Source organism: Rhinopithecus roxellana, chromosome 2 (assembly GCF_007565055.1).
Source record: "Rhinopithecus roxellana isolate Shanxi Qingling chromosome 2, ASM756505v1, whole genome shotgun sequence".
Lineage (NCBI taxonomy): Eukaryota > Metazoa > Chordata > Mammalia > Primates > Cercopithecidae > Rhinopithecus > Rhinopithecus roxellana.
The window spans coordinates 137,598,583-137,617,388 of NC_044550.1; positions in this window are offsets into that span (position 1 = coordinate 137,598,583).

Genomic DNA, 18,806 nt, shown 5'->3' on the forward strand with positions numbered 1-18,806 from the left:
TGTCTGGTGGCTGAGGGAGGAGTGCAGAAGGAGAAATCAAAAGGATTCGAAGAATAAGAAGGATTTGGTACGCCATTGCTGGCTTAAAGATAGAGGGGGGCAAGTGATAAGGAATGCAGGGGATATTCAGAAGCTAAAAGCAGTCCCTAGTTCAAAGCCATCAAAGAAATAGGGGTTTCGGATCTACAGCCAGAGGAAATGGATTCTACAACACTGATGAACTCGAAGAGACTCTTACCCAGATCCTCCAGATAAGAATCTAGCTGGAGTATATTTTGATTTAGCCTTGTGAGAACCTGAGGAGAAAATGTAGCTGAGCTTGCCCAGATTTCTGATTTACAGGACTGTGGAAAAAGAAATGAGTGTTGTTTTAAGCTGCAAGGTTGCGGTAGTTTATTATGAGGAAAGACAAAACTGATATATTCCCTTCCGAGGTACCAGGGACATCCATCTTATCCTCAGGGGTCTGAGTATGAACTCTGACAGTTCCTTCCTCTAAGCTCCTGTGTACCAATGCCAGCTATGCAGTACTCTGTCAGCTCTGTGGGTGCTTCCTCCAACTTCCAGTTTCTGAGTGTCCCCATTTTTCCCTTGTTTCCTCTATCCTGAAGAGTGGTAGTTGTGTTTTTGAAATTGTATTTTCTGTGTTAGCTCAATATTTTCTCTATGATTTTACTGAAAGTATCTTGGCAAAAATTACAACAGTGAAAAAAATCTGACCTAATCCACTCCATTTGCTCCTAACCTCTAAACTGCTCTGTTCATTCCTGCTGTTAGGCTGAGCTAACTATAGGAGGAATTTGTAGTTTATAGTTTTTTGTTTGTTTGTTTGTTGAGACACAGTCTCACCCTATTGCCCAGGCTGGAGTGCAGTGGCCTGATAATGGCTCACTGTAGCCTCAACATCTTGGGCTCAAGAGATCCCCCGACCTTAGCCTTCTGAGTAGTTGGGACTACAGACACACAGAATCTTGCCTGTCTCAAACTTCGGGGCTCAAGCAATCTGCCCGCTCCTGCCTCCCAGGGTGCTGGGATTACTGGAGTGAGTCTTCATGCTCATCCCAGTTTATAGTTTAACTTTAAAACAACAATGATAATAGCCTTTCTCTAAAACAAACCCCTTCATGCTTAGGAACCAGACAGGGACCAGGCTGCCTTTGTAAAACCAACAAACTAGCTACAAGATTGGAAATTATGACTCAGGAGTCACGCAGCAGAGGTTATGAGATTCCTAACCTTCCTAATTCCTCCTATGGATAACATAACAGTTGTAAAACTTAAGATTGGTGCTGCAGGTATTTTTTTTAGATCCTGCATTCTGATGGACAAGCTAGTACCACCCCGATTGGTAAACTTGCTCATCCTGTCTTGTGGCCCCCACTCAGAAACTAAGCACAGGAAGACAAGTTCTGCCTCCCTATGATTTTTCCCTGATCTGCCCAGTCAGCACTCCCCATTTCCCAGCACCCTGACAGCTGAACTATCTTTAAAACCTCTGGTTTCTGAATTTTCAGGGAGGCTAATTTGAGTAATAATAAAACTCGGTCTCTCATTTAGCTGTTCTATGTGTATTAAACTCTTTCTCTACTGCAATTCTCCTGTCTTAATAAATCGGCTCTGTCTGGGCAACAGGCAAGATGAACCTATCAAGTGGTTACATTACTATCGATGCATGCCTATTTAACCAATTCCTTTTATTAAATTATTTCTGTTAAAATAAAGATTGCTGTTTCTGTGTGCCTGCTTGGATCCTGACACACCCTAAGCCTCATATAGATGGATTATTTTTATCATCCCCTCTGATAAAAATATTACCTAATCTACAGTAACAACCCAGTCACTCTCTGCAATAGCACCTACAGTGAGGTTATTAGTAGGTTATTCTCTATGGAATATTTTGCTGGTCTGTTCTCTTGGTTGATTGGTTTTATCACCTCTATCTTTTCACAAGAATGAAGGCTATGCTCTAGCAGAAATGCTGTTGCTTGTGTGTATGCAAACTGTAATTAATGGTAGTGAGGGCGAAGTGATAATTATGTTTCAAAATCTTAACAAAAATTTAGGGTAGATCAGATTCAGCTTCTCTAACAGGGTTAGATCTTCTGAAAAATCAACTTAAATCTCAAGGCAGGCAAAAATATGGGGTCAAATAGTAAATCCTGAATTTATCTAGCTTAGCATTTATGAAAATGTGTCTTAAATAATAGTTTCTGAAATTACGGGTATAATATATTCATTTAGCAATTCAGAATGCACATTGTTTAGCATGTATTAAATAATATAAGAAGTCTCATATTAAAAATTTTGTAATTAAAAAGCTTTTGTTCCTTACTTTGGTTCAGCGTCTTCAAAAATAGAACCGCTTTTAAAGTAAAACATTGGAATTGGAGGAAAATAATATTATACATTTTTATGACTACTAATAAATAGCCTCTCAAAAATTTGTATAAGTGCAAAATAAATTCGTACTTATACAAACAGTGCTTGTTCTTAGAATACAATGTATAACAGAGCATGGATCAGATAGACTACATAATTGCTTGAAAGATAATTCTATCTGAAGCAATTCAATTTTTTTTCTTACTTCAATCTAATAAGCTTGATAAGTATAAAATCTTCATTTCTCTATGGGTTGCAAAGACACAGCCTTAACTGACTCTTTATATAATCATCACCAAGTAATTACGTTCCAGCTGGATGCTTTGTGACTCTCCTTTGACCACAAATTAGTTTGCACAAAATGACACAAGTCATATTGTGTGGCAGCTTTTATTACTGCCAGTCACTGACATGTAGCTGAGAACAATGAATATATTTTGAACAAGAATTGTGCTGTTATCTGGAAGGCCAAATGAAAACCTGCCCAGCCACAAATGTTTAAATGATTATTTTAGACATTTTTTTCTTGACTTCCCCTCTTTTCTCCATAGTAATGTAGTTAATTACCTGCAGCACTGTTACATGTATTATGTGCTCATAAAATATTTTTCTTCCCATTTTTCTCACCTTGATTAAGTAGACTTTACGTATGAAGTATCAATAATTAAATTAATAGCTCCAGGCTGGGGATCATCATACTGAACCCTTTCCTTACTTCAGATGTTACAAGACCAATTTGAGTACTTTACAAGATATTGGAGAATAAAGGAAGCAACTAATACTCTTCAAGATTATCACAGGCAAAAAAAGTCCCGAAACCTCAACTCTGCTTTTCAAAACAAGCAACTAATATTCTTCAAGATTATCATAGGCAAAAAGGCCCTGAAACCTCGAGTTTGCTTTTCAAAACCAGATATTTTATGAGCTCTGTTTTTCTTGTACAGAAAAAAAAAAAATCAGCTAGTAATCTTTTTATAAATACAAGTTCTCAATTATATATTCTGACATAGTAAAAACAAATTAATCATCTTCCAAATAACTGTTTAAATATCATATCATGGAAAAGAAAACATAAGAGCAAATTGTATTTCTAAAAAATTTGCTCAAATTAAGAATATAATAAGCAAAAGCAACAAATGACAAGGATGTGGGTATAAGCACATAGCAAGTGCCAATAACAAAGCAATTAAATAAGTAAGCACAAAACTTTTTAGAATTATTACATTGAATTTAGATAGTAAGTTTTAATATCAATTATCTTACTGTTTGATGATATAAAAGAGTAAATTTCTTTTTTACTTAAGTGCATATTCAACTAAACACAGCTTACTGAAAATATTGGTGGAAATGAAGGATATGTATAATTTGAAAGTCAAACAAATTAAATAATGTTAAATAATACAATATGCACATGAGAAAATGCAAAGTCAACTTTAAAATCACATAATCATAACATCAGTTTAATATTTATGTGAAGAATAACATTGAATAAATGACAAAGATTTGCATTAGCATCATATTTAGTGTAGGCATGTAGAAATTAAAAATTAGGAAAAGTAAATGCCATATGGAATCAAAAGATGAATAAAGAATTCCGTCGCTGTAATTGTAAGTAAAAGTTCGCTGTTGTTCTCTATGTCCTCAACATAAAAAAGAAAAATAAAAAGTGTGCTCTGAATATTTAATATATTTTTGTAACTCTGCACAGTCTTTGCTAAACTGGGGTTCACAAATAATGATGGATTTGTAAATGTATGTTAAATACTTTACCTCTGCATTTGAAAATAATAATTTATAAAAAGATACTTTATCATACTATCTTTTTTGTTTTTCTTATAAAATTATTATTTTTCAAACCTCTAGGTCTGGTATAACAGAACATACTGATGAAGACTATATTCCACTTTTATCTTTCCAAGTTAAAGTTTCCTTTTTCACTTCTTATATAGAACTCTGAACATGACTGCATGTTTCTTATAATCTGTATGTATTAATTTCTTTCCTTCTTTTTCTTATTTTTAAAAATTATTTGTTCCTTTCATTCCTTGATGCTATGACTCTTCTATACTTTTAAAACTTTTCTGCAAATGCATTACTTCTCTAAGTCATATAATGAGACAAATTTAACTTCCAGCTCTGTCACTGAATTAGTAAGAGGATACGAGTAAAAGAATGCGGATATTTCGTGCCCTAGAATTAGAAAGAGACCTATTATTTTCTGCAACATTTTGGACCCCCTGATGCTCAGAGAGTAAGAATTAAGAAGACAATAAAGGAGTTAATTGCAATAGTCAAGATGGGAAGTGATTAAAACATTTAATGGAACCATTTCATGATTGTATTCATTGTCACAGCACTGCTAAGTCTTACAAGCATCGTTTGTAAGACATGCATGAACAATAAAAATGCATGATTCAATATTTTATTTTAATTGCTTCCAATTTTAGTTTTTTAAAATATAACTACATGATGATTTGTAATGTATGGTATACATACTCTGTCTTGTCTTCAAAATTGTCTGTCCTGTGACTGCTCATTCTCTCTATTTGTACCTCACACAGACCAAGCTATAAGTTCATGGTCAACCAATAAATACATAAATGAATTATATCAAAACATTTCATGTGTAAGGGAAAGGAAAAAAGGGAACATTTAATCAAATAGTTGAATAAAATCAAGGGAAAAGTTATGCAAGTAAACTGGGGAAAGAACTATAAGACCCAATGTTAATTCTGCTCAGAAGAACTTCAAGTAAAACATATTTTTAAATTCCTATTAAGATGGTATTGACTTTTTAATATTCACCTCATTAATATTATTCTGAATGTGTACACGATGTTTTCTATGTCAGAGATAGAATTCTTACTCCTTTGAGTATATAAGTGTGCCAATTCCCCCTTGTTCAAGTACTTATCTTTATTGTCACACAGTGAAATCTAATGGGAATTTTTCCTATGTGAGTATCCAGACACTCCAGAGGTAAGGGATAAGGAAAAATGATTATTCCCCTGCTTTTGAAGAAAAATGCAACTTTCTCCCTCTGCTCCTGAAATGGTCTCCTCTTTACTCCAGCCCTCTCCAGGAGCCAGACAGCCCCGTGTGTCTTTCCTTTACTGACCTGAAGATGGTTTTCAGTTCTGGAGTTTCATTTCTTTTCACAATTAAATTCCTAGAGAAAGAATGCCCCAGTGTCCCAGGCACCTTGGTGATTAACTGAGGGACTAAGTCCAGAATGTAACAATTTGACTTTCTGGGGAAGATAAGTTTGATAACCTGTTTGGAGCAGAGCAATTAATTAGAAAAATGGCCACACTATAATTCCAATGATAGAGAAAATGTTAATAAGAGAATTGAAAGCAAGCTTTCTCTATCTTTAGATCATGTGTGTTTCTGTGGATTAGAAAGGTGGAGCTTTTTACAGGAAGACTGAGAAAAAAAAAAAAAAGCTTTTTTTCTTCAGATGGTCATTTCAATTCAATGCAAAAACTATGGCTAAATTTCTTCAACAGCCGCTATGACCAGTTTTCAGGGGCATAAAACAAAGTATTTGCCTTCAAGGTGTCTATAATTTCATAGCACCCTTGAAGAAAAAAAATCTCCAATATAAGACTGAACACACATACTTTAACAAAAATAAGTTTATACAACTGCATTTTGAAATTTAATAGCAGGAAGATATAACATCAATTTGTAATGAACAGAAAATATTTGAAAAAAGTGATATTTGACATGGATCTTAAAATATTCCATAAAATTCAGGAAGGCAAATTTTCTAAAAGGGGTACATTCTAGATACAGCAATCTACATAGATAAATAAATTTTGTAAGAAATCATAGTATAATACCATTTATATCATCTTGCTTTTACCTTTACTGGTCCAATTAACCTCCTGCTTTTTATTCAATTTACTTAATTAATCACAGTATATATTGTATGGACACACAGTATGATATAAAATAAAACAGAATAAGTGAACAGAGTGATGTATTACATAAGATGATTAAAGATGCTTCTTTGCTAGGGTGTCATTGAGTATATGATGAAAATCCTAAATTAAAACATTGAGAAAGCTATCTAACAAAGAAGAGGGTAACAGTGTACATACACACACTAGAGACTTCACATATATTAGTGCAGGGGCAAAGAGGGATCGCTTCTGCTCTACCCACTGAAAATGAACAGAAATGAGCAGACTAACAGGAGGAACAATGAGCAGACTAACAGGAGGAAAAGACAAATTTATTAATGTGCACATGGATATGGAGTCCTGCAAATATGAGACTCAAAGAAGAGTCAGATGACTGACATTTTTACACCCTACAGAAATGAATGCAAGCTTGAAGCATGGCAACAGGTTGTGGGAGGGAAGGAGGAGGAAAGACAAGGTGAGCAAAAAATGTCTTATTATGCATATGAAAATCTCCCAGGTAATCTCTGAGTTTCCCTAAGAGAGAAGAAATGGTAGCCAAGTTTCTGTCAGACCTTTAAAAGTGTCAGACTTTTAGTTGTTGTTTTTGTTTGTTTGTTTGTTTTGTTTTTCTGCCTGTGAGTTAATCCTTCCTAGATCCAGAAAAGGAAGATAAGGGGGTCCTCAGAGAAAGCCTGTTTGTATCCACTGTTGGTTTCCCTAATGTAGATTTCCCCTGCAGATGCAAATCCCTACGAAAGATAGATTTACAGGGCTGTTCCTGCATTTGCAGCAACTCTGAATAGCCATCTTGAAATATGCCAAAGAAGTATATTTTGGGTTGGCATATTTTGGTTTCCTTCACAAGTAAGCTCTTTTCCGAATAGTGAAAAAAAAAGCCAGCTTTTGAACAAATATGATATGCACTCTGATAAATCTATGCTGAAATAGATAGTGATAGTCTGTTTTTTCAACAGCTTTATTAAGATATAATTCACATATACTACAATTCACCCATTTAATATGTATAATTCAATTTTTTTTTTGTATTTCACAAAGTTGTACCTTATCATCACAATCAAATATAGGACATTTTATTATCCCCAAAACAAATCTTGTGCCACTTAGTCAGCAGTTCCCATCCTTCTCTGCTCTAGGCAATCACTGATCTATGATCTGTCTTCATAGAATTGCCTTTTCTGAATACATTCTGTAAGTGGAATTATACAAGAAGTTGCCCTTCTCAACTGGCTTTCTTCACTTAGCACAATGCTTTTAAGGTTAATTCATGTTGTAGTATATAATGGTACTTCATTTCTCTTCCTTGATGAATAATATTTCATTGTATGGATATACTATATTTTATTTATTCATTAATCAGTAGATGGGCATTTGGACTATTTTAACCTATTGGTTATTACATATAATGATGCTTTAAACATTGATTTATAAGTTTTTGTGTGAAAATATGTTTTCACTATGCAGCTATATACCTTGGAGTGGAATGATGGATCACATGGTAACTCTATGTTTAATTTTTTGAGAAACTGCCAGACTATTTTTTAATGTAAAGCTTGTACCACTCTACATTCCCACAAGCAGTCTATGAGGGTTCCAATTCCTCCATATCCTTAATCACATGTGGAATAAATTGTTGTTTTGATTATAGCCATCCTATTGGGTATGGAGTGGTTGCTTGTTGCTTTGATTTGTATCTGCCTCTTGGACAGTGATCTTAACCATCTTTCATGTGCTTATTGACAATTTACATATTATCTTTGGAGAAATCTCTGTTTTGATCCTTTGACTTTTTTTTAAATTTAAATTTAGTTTAGTTTTGTTTTATTGTGGTGAAAACATTTAAAATGAGGTCTACTGTCTTACAATTTTTGGTGTATAATACATTATTGTGGACTCCAGGTACAATGTTATATAGCAGCTCTCCAGAGCTTATTCATCTTACTTGATTAAAAATAGATGCTCATTGATTACTAACTCTAAAATTCTTCCTCCCTAACCCCTGAAAACCACTCTCTGATTCTATGAATCTGAATATTTTAGAAACTCATATAAATTGAATCATTCAGTGTTTGTCTTTCTGTCACCGGGTTATTTCACTTAGCATAATATCCTCAAAGTTCATCCATGTTGTTGCATATTACAGAATTCCTTTTTTATGTATGAATAGTATTTCATTGTATGTGCATACTACTTTTTATATAGCATCTATCAATGAATGTTTAGGCTGTTGAACATCTTGGCTATTTCGAATATTGCTGCAGCAAACATAGGAGTGCTAGTATCTCTTCAAAATCCAAACATTAATGTCCTCTGCCTCCCAGGTTCAAGGGATTCTGCTCCCTCAGTCTCCCAAGTAGGTGGGATTACAGACATGTGCCACCACACCTAGCTAATTTTGTATTTTTAGTAGAGACAGGGCTCCTCCATGTTGGTCAGCGTGGTCTCGAACTCCTGACCTCAGGCGATCCACCTGCCTCTGCTTCCCAAAGTGCTGGGATCACAGGTGTGAGCCACCACGCCTGACCTCTACTGTCTTTAAAATGCCATTGGAATTTTGATAGGGACTGTATAAAATCTGGGGATCACTGTGGGTAGAATGAATATTGTTAATATTAAGCATATGCTTAATATTAAGTCTTCTAATCCTTGAACATTGGATTTTTTTCATTTGTTTGTGCCCTATTTAATGTCTTTCATCAATGTTTTGCAGTTTTTAATATACATTTTTTCATCTTACTTAAGTTTATTTTGAGGTATTTTAGCTTATTTGATTGTAAAGTAAATTGTTTTCCTAATTTCCTTTTCAGGTCATTGTTAGTGTGTAGAAATACAGCTCATTATTTTATGTTATTTTTGTATCTTGCAACTTTATTGAATAATTTATCAGTCCTAAATTCAAGCCACATAGTAATTCCATTACATGAAACTATCATACTGCTCCAATTATTTCTTTATTGGTGAATATCTAGGTTGGTTTTAGTATTTTTTCCAGTCAAAAAATGCTGCAAGAAATACTATACATATAATTTCACACATGTGTATAGAAAACATTCACAGATATCTATAGGAAATATTCCTAAAAGTTGAATTAGTAGGTTCAAAGGCATGCACATTTTAAATTTAAATATACTAGTTTAAAATGAAATACACATCATATTAACAAAATGTTATCATTTAACTATGTGAAACAAAATGAATATAAATTATTCTTTTTGCTTATTCATATAAATTTTTATTTTACTTTCCTAATAAATATGTTTCTGGTATAAAATTCTCTAGCAATATTAAATCTTATTAAATTTACATATACAATACTTGTTTAAGATTTCAAATCCCAAACTCTTATGAATTTCACAAGCTGTTCAGGAAAGAAAAGTTTATGATCATCTACACTTTTCTGGAAAATGCATATTTTCATCTCCTTTAAAATATATGAATACTGAGCTCTGATAAAGTCTTTAAGAAACTTGTTCAAATGTATTTAATCTGGCACTTGTCAAATGTGTTTGACAATTATTAACATGCTTTTAAAAAGTGTTCCTTGGGACATGTGTGCTAATACTGGAAAATGAAATATGTTAGACCATTTTCTAATTTTAATTTGAAACTTATTGCTCCTTAGTCACTGGGCACACAAATGTACAAATATGTCTTGTCCTCAAGGATTAACAGATATTTTCAAATTCAAAACAAAGGGAGGGCACAGTGGCTCACACCTACAATGCTAGCCCTTTGGGAGACAGGTGGGGGGATCACCTGAGCTCAGGAGTTGGAGACCAGTCTGGCCAACAGCAAAACCCCATCTCTACTAAAAATACAAAATTAGCCAGGTGTGGTGGTGCATTCCTGTAATCCCAGCTACTCAGAAGGCTGAGGCAGGAGAATGGCTTGTACCCAGGAGGCGGAGGTTGCAATGAGCTGAGATCACACCACTGCACTCCAGCCTGGGTGATAAGTGTGACTCCGTCAAAAAAACAACAGCAACAACAACAAAAAATTCAAAGGAAAACATTTTCTCCTATGTTCATAAAGATAAGAACTCAATTTAAAGTCAAATAAACCAAAATAACTTCATATTTATTAAATAATATTTGTTGATTCTAAGTATCTGTGTATTTTCTAACTTTAGCTTTGTGATTTTTTTCCTAAGAATAATAATTACTATTATTCAGTGGTACATGAAAACAAAATCACAGGTTTTATACACATAAAATCCATTGTCATTTAATTATTATTATGCAAGAGGGAACTCAGTAATAAGATTGAGTATATATTGTCTTCTGCCTAATTATGGAGGAAGAATATCATGGATGTCTGTTGTTGGAATTCAGGGACCCCAAACAGAGGGACTGGCTGAAGTCACAGCAGAAGAACATAAATTGTGAAGATTTCATGGACATTTATTAGTTCCCCAAATTAATATTTTCATAATTTCTTACACCTGTCTTTACTGCAATCTCTGAACATAAATTGTGAAGATTTCATGGACATTTATCACTTCCCCAATCAATACTCTTATAATTTCCTATGCCTGTCTTTAATCTCTTAATCCTGTCATCTTCCTAAGCTGAGGATGTATGGTGCCTCAGGACCCTGTGATGATTGTGTTATCTGCACAGATTGTTTGTAAAGCATGTGTGTTTGAACAATATGAAATCTGGGCACCTTGAAAAGAACAGGATAACAGCAATTTTCAGGGAACAAGGGAGCTAACCATAAAGTATAACTGCCTGCAGTGCTGGGCAGAATAGAGTAATATTTCTCTTCTTTCAGAAAGCAAATAAGGGAAATATCACTGAATTTTTTTCTCAGCAAGGAATAACCCTAGGAAAACAAATGCATTCCCATGGGGAAGTCTATAAAATGGCCACTCTGGGAGTGTCTGTCTTATGCAGTTTGTAGATAAGGGATGAAGTACGCCCTGGGCTCCTGCAGCCCCCCTTAGGCTTGCTAGGATTAGGAAATTCCAACCTGGCGAATTCTAGTCAGACCAGTTCTCTGCTCTTGAACCGTTTCCTGTTAAGATGTTTATCAATGACAATGCGTGCACAGTGAGACATGGAACCTCATTAATAATTCTAATTTTGCCCTGGCCTTGTGATCTTGCTCTACCCCCATTTGCTTTGTGATATTTTATTGCCTTTGAAGCATGTGATCTCTGTGACCCACACCCTATTTGTACACTCCCTCCCCTTTGAAAATCACTAATAAAAACTCACTGGTTTTGCAAATCAGGTGGGCATCACGGAATCTGCCGACATGTGGTGTCGCCCCTGGAAACCCAGCTGTGAAATTTCTTTCTTTTGGACTCTTTCTCTTTGTTTCTCAGACTAGCCAACACTTAGGGAAAATAGAGAAGAACTTACTTTGAAATATTGGGGACTGGTTCCCCTGATAGATATCAGACATATTGTATAAAGAGATGAAAAGTAGTAGCATTTGGGACAATCCATTATCAAAGCCAATTCAACATTTTAGTAAATGGAGTGCTCCTAAGAAAAACATTTAAAATGTATTTTATAATATTTTTCTGAATATTTATTGGGTACTGTAATAGCTCATCATCAAGATGTAAATTAAAATTTTATTGGGAAAAAAAGAATTATGAGTTTTTATAAGAATTAATATTAATGAAAGAAGTGATAATGTTACTTCCCTGCAAGGACATATCATCAACAGGCAATTCAGTTAAGGCCCTGCTTCTGGACAGGAATGTGAAACAGACCATATATCTTCACTGAACACATCAAAACTAGATGACTTACTGTAATATTGGGAAAGAAGGTGAGAAAGTGGTTCCAGAGAACAGAAGCGAAGGCATTTCAAAGAAGGAGGGGACTGGTATTTGAGCAATGCAGTAAAAAGATTTTGGGTGAAACAATTACCAGGAAACACTTTATGGTTTTGTAGTTAGTTTGCAGAGAAGAAAATCACAAGATAACTGACATTAATATTTGAGTATAGGATTATATGAATGAGTATGCCCAACTGTCCATCATTTTCACAAATTCCAGTATAAGAAGAAATGGAATTTCATTGAAGAAAGAGGGACTAAGATTTTATTGAAGACAGAATGAATTGATAGCAGGCTTGAAACTTGGTATATGTTGCTAGGGACATTGTGCAACTAAGTGCAGCAGTCTATATGTGATAGAGAAGTTTAGAAAAAGAGAAATTACTTTGCATTGGAGCAAACAAGGAAGACTTTACATGGGCCTTCTAATGTGAACTGAATTGTGTACTAAAGGATTATCTGAGAGTATTACTGAAATCAGAATTATTAGGAAGGAAATAAAACAAGAAAATATTTAGAACTTATACTAATATTAATCTATCAGTTTTATATCTGAATAACTTTCAGCAATTTTTATGCACCAAGCACTGTTTTAAATACTTTGTGTATATTAACTTATTTAATTCTCACAAAAGTGTTCTGAAGTTAGTCAGGTCTTATATTATCATCACTTTGAAAATGAGAAAACTTAAACACAGAAGTAATCGTAGATTGACAGACTATGTCATAGGGCTACTAAGTCAATGAAGTCAGTTTTAAATACTGGTAGTTTGGTTTCACAGACCAAGACCTTAACCACAATGTGTTCTCTTTCTCAAAATCGCACATGCCCACATCCACCTACCAAATTTGATATTCCAACTCCAGAATATAAAGTTTTCTTCATGATAATTTCCAATTTAAGAATGTCTTTGTCATTCAATAAATATAACGACTTTAAATAATGAAAGACACACACTTTTTACTTTTTTTTTTTAAAGAATCTCTTATAAAAGTTCTTCAGAGATTAAAAAGCAACTGAAACTGAATTCAAACTTTTACAGCAAAAGCAGTAAGATTATTAAGAGAAGAATAAAAGTGACATGAATATGTTTCTTTCTTTACCACTTTCTTTTCTCCCATACATACAAGTATGCTTTTGGCTCTAAGTATGTTTGCAAGTGTATATTTATGTGCGTGTGTATGTATATGTGTGTGTGTTTGTGTGTGTGTATGTGTATGTGTATGTGTGTGGAGTTAGTTTAGATACTTTACTTTTTCTTTACTTATTTTTAAACTATAGACCCATAGCTTCCATGATCACTTAGCTTTCAGTTTGTCATACAAACTCAATTTAACCCCTTGGTGTCCAGTTAATATATGATACTCAAAAAAATGATATTACAGTCGACATTGTACCTGATCATGTAAATGAATGGTACAGAGTGAGACAGCATTTATTGACTATTTAATACTGACACACATTATATTTGGACTCAATGGAAACTCCCTTGACTGTATATCTTGACGTGGTTATTTGATTAGTTTAAAACACATTGAATCTGGGAGACACATTCAAAACATAGCAAGTGTTATAGTTAGATTTTTGCTTCAAGATTAATAGAAAAACATGTATTAGCACACATGTCATAGTGCTTCCAATAAACCATTTGGATTATTATTTCTCTGTTTGCCTTAAATTTACGTTTGAAAATTTCATTTAACATAAAGAAAGTTCTGTCAAATATAAACAGGCCTGAAAACTAAAAGTTTAGTGGTGAAAATGAAGAACAGTTTACACAAAGACACTTTATCATAGATATACTTGAAGCCCTCTGACTAATCTCCTCCAATATAATCACTAAAATAATACTCTTTTTTTTATTAAGATCTTCTATTTGAAGTCACATCTTCGTCACTTGGGTCAGACTCTTTAAAAAGAAAATCCTTACTTAACTCTTCATTCCAGCTTATTGCAGAATTCCCTAGTGGAAGGAAAATAGGTAGTTTGAAGAGTGCATTGACTTGTGCAGATGAAATGGTATCTTAATAGTCTGAAGAGTTAATATGCTCTCCTAACACCCTCCTGCTGCAAATTGGCTCTAGGATGCCCTGGTGACCTAAATAAGTCCATATTCAAGTGCATCCTTTAACACCTAGTGAGAAAAGGAGTACTTTTAGCCACTGAAGAAAATTTAAAGCACAGACTGCCTCACTGTCTAAATGATCCTCAGGGGCAAACTTGACAATTTTGAAAGCTGCACTAAGTAGAAAATCTTACAGAAAAATCCCCTAGGGGTCTGAAGAGTTAATGCTCAAGTTCCTGATAAGGTCCAATCTTTTTCTTTATGTTCAGAAACTCACAGGACTTCTGCTTCTAGGTCAAAATACACAAGGGAGGTCAGTAACAGTGGCCAAGGAGGTATTAGGTAAAGAAAGAGGGATGAGAGCAAAAAGGGCTGGGTCCCTTTCAGTATCATCATCAAGTCTGAAGTTCTTTAAAGTATTAAAATTTGGTGACTTATCCATGTTGGTGCTCCAGAGACTTTCAACTTCTGACCTAAAATATTTTGACATTGGAGTGGGGGAAACAAGTTTTTTTCTGTTGAAACTTCTGCAAATAAAGCCAGCAGCTCTGTTGATGCTACAGCTTATTAAAGATGCAAATTTAAAATATCAAAAAGCATAGAAATTTGCTTAACCTTTTACCAAGTGTAAATCTTTAATCTGATCTTAATATTAACTTCGTTGATTTGCTTTAAGTTCAATAACACGCTGAACCTCAGAGGTGTTAATAGTACCTTTAGTGGTCAAGTATTGCATTTTAGAATTGATAGAAAAAAGTTAATTTGAAATCCAGTCAGGAAAGTATATTATACTGCCCAACATATATCTGCTTTAGTGAAGAACTGACAAACTGCAAATGCCTCAGAGGAAAAATTCTACTGAATTAAAAGCAAGATTAATGTACTTGGAAATGAATTTGCATTCAACTATAAAACAATGCCATTATGGCAATTTTTTGGTGTAACCAGTCATTTCTGAGGTTTCTGTTACTAAATTAAAAGGTTATGTAATGCAAAATAAAATTGAAGAAATTTAAGTTAAAACACAAATTCAGCAGAAAGTTTTATTTATAAGTACTAACTCTCGCTTAGTATTTTATTGTTGACTTATTTTGAAGTTTTTGTTTGTTTGTTTTCATATTATAATACACTTAAATTAGGTATGGTCTATTAAAAAGTAAAAATATGCCATGTAAGATAATAGCTACTCCTATAGCTTTTAGACCATGATTTGATTTAGTCATTTTAGAAGTAACATTGATAAAAACAATACGATATCTAAATGTCAAGAAAAAAAAGCAGTCTTTCATGCTTAAACAAGCCATTCTTTTCATCTTCCTTTTATTGGACTCACAAAACACGGCATAATTACTTGAAGTTATCTGCATATCAGAAAAAGTAGTTTAAGATCACTTTATCACATGCCAAACCACAGTCTATCTTTGACAATGTAAATTCACCACTGAATATAAGGAATGATGATTCATTACCTTAAAAAATACCTGTCAGAATTACTAGTCACTGGAACCAGATTTCTTAGTGAAATAAACCCTGAAATACTTTTGGCACATTCTTCATTTCTTTACCTAGTCTAAGGTATAGTCCTTATTGATCTAAAAATAAATAGAACATACCTAAGGTTAAGTCTTGACTGTGATAACAGGGTAAACAGGTTAGTGAACAATTGTGTCAGTGAACATTTACAGATATCAAAAGTTAACTTTCTTAACATCTGACATTATATCAAAAATGGCTGGTTTTGATATACACTATTGGCACATATGACTTCCATCTTTAAAACTGTAATTTGACTCCCCTTCCCAATTTTCAAAAATACTTTTAATCATTTTTCAACTCAATTCTTCCAGTGATAAGAGCATAATATAATCATTACATTACTGTATCCATAGCCCCAGGATAATATCTAGTGGCTTAGATGATTAATTTCGTAAACATTACTCCTGAAATTTAAATAGATTCTATAGTTTTACAATCAAGCATTTGTTTACTCATATTATCATATAAAATATTTTATATTTTAGTGAATGTATACTTAATTCAATTCTGGTTTTCAATTGCAAATGAATTCAATTTGTGAACATTTTATTTCTGCAGATTTACACAGTTGTTTGCTGTCTGCAATAATAAAGAATTCTGCTAATAATAAAATGTTATTTTCTGAAATCCCTCTGAAGAGCATTGAATACATTTCTGCAGGAAACTTGGTTCCAGCTGGAAATTATTTTGCTCCCATATATGGAAATGATTCAAATGCTGTAGTAATTTTACTCTTCTCCATCACCATCCATTTTTCATACAGCACCTGGAGCAGTCTTTTTTTAAAAACGAAGTAAGTTGGATTAGTTCATTCCACATATCAAAATTTTTTAAAATGGCCTCTGATTCTGCTTATAATCCAATGCAAAATCTTTGGCACACACTGTGTGGCCTAAAATCATATTTTTCATGCCTATATTTTGGGAGTTATTTTCAGCACTATTTTCTTTAACTTATTGAATAAAATCCATACTGGTCTTTAATATTTACAACATGTCAGGCTTTATGGAACATCTACATGTACTATTTATTTTTTCCACTTAAATTGTTAAATTCTTTCCCAATATCCTTCTATTCTTGATCTGTTACATTGCTACTTATCCATAGGTCTCCTTTCTTTCTTCACACCCCTGCCATCATAATCACCACAGTCACCATCATCAATAAATTGTTTTTTGGTTAAATCCTTTCACAGCATTGTTAAGTTTCTCTGTAGTAAGACAAAAATAAATGAATGGTGTATTTTTCCTTCATTAAGCATAGAGATATATGCAATTCTATTTTAATTTAGGGTTTTGCTGTGTATATTATACTTTTAATAGATTTAACATCATATAAATGTAATAAAGAATATTGATAAGAAAGAAAAAAAGCCCACACAAAAACTTGAGAATATGACTTAAGGACTATAGTGAATAATTTCCCTCTCCCAGCACATTAACACTATATTATTAAAGACCTGTTTGCTGTAATTACTTTAACACAGTAAATCATGTTCATCTTTCAACAAAAGATTACAAGGCATATTAAAATATATAAAACACAGTTTAAAGACACTGAACAAGTATCATAACCAGAGTCAGACATGGCAGAAATGTTGGAATTACCAGAGAATTTTCTGAAACTATCATTAATATGCAAGGGCTTTAGTAGGAAAAATAAAGAGAACATGCTATAATGACAGCTATTGTAAATGGAGAAATGCAAATTCTAAGAAAGAATTTAAAAGAAATGCTAAAGACAAAACACTGTATGAGAAATGAGGAAGGCCTTTGATCAACTCATTAGCAGACTAGACATAGCAGAGGAAAGTATCTCTGAGCTTGAGGATATGACAATAGAAACTTTCAAAACTGAAAAGCAAAGAGGAGAAAGATAGAAAAAAAAAATACTGATGAACTATGTAACAACTACAAAATGGTAAATACACCTAATGGGAAAACCAGGAAAAGGAAGAGAAAAAAGAAAAGAAGCAATATTTGAAGCAACAGGAAGAATTTTCTCAATGTAATACCAGGTACAAAACCACAGATGCAAGAACCTATTCTGTTTAATAAATATTACAATACTGTCTTTATGCAAATACATGCCTTTATGCACATGTTAAAAACCATGCATGTACAATACGAAGAATGAACTTCAGTGTGAACTACGGACTTTGGGTGATAACCCTGTAACAATGTGGGCTCATTCACTGTAACAGATACGCCACTCTGGTGGAGGATCCACAGTGAGAAAGGTTGTACATGTGTATGGGGATATGGATTTATGGAAACCAATTTTGCTGTGAAATAAAAAATAAAGATTACTAATTGAAAAAGAACCCTCACTTTACCACAATGTCCTTTTTAAGATCAACCAAAAAGTACTTTTTAAGTACTTCCTTTAGTAAAGAACAGCACTGAGTAGTATCAGTAGGATGATCCCTAATCTGCAAAATGCCAATGCAAAAAAATATAAAATAAAGGAAAACAATAGTAGATACTAAGCAGATCCTGAAAGCAAGGCATTTCAAGTGGCCCAAACATGGTAAAGAAATTGGTGAAATAATATATAGCAGTGGAACTATAGAAATATAAATGAATTCAGTGATAAATCTCCTGGAAAGCTGTTTATACTTAAAAAAAAGTTACTCAAACTTTGTGGCTTCATAGGTAAAATTAAAAAAAAAATAAACAAAATGATCTCCAACTACCTGTCAGGCCCTAAAACTATAAAATCTTAAGCAAGTCTTCCTAAAAACCTACTAAGTTCTCAAGGATATGAGATATAATAGAAATGTAAAAGTGTAAGACAAATACGGAAAGATAGTTCACAGAATACAATTTTTAAAGGAAATAAGATATGTGAAGCCTAGGTTGAAAGAGAAAGGATGAAAGAGAGAAAGGCTTAGAAAAAAGATGAAATAATGCCCTTAGACAATGATAAATGGAAAGGTAGATAGAGACAAGGCACATAGAGAAAAGGGAAAGAAGAAAAATTAGAGAACAGTTCTGCTAAAGGTCAATTTAACCTTCACATCAAAGTTTAACTCAATTTCCTGGATACATTTTGAGGTCAGTAATGTCTCATTAACTTAGTTTTCTCTGACTGCAGCTAGAA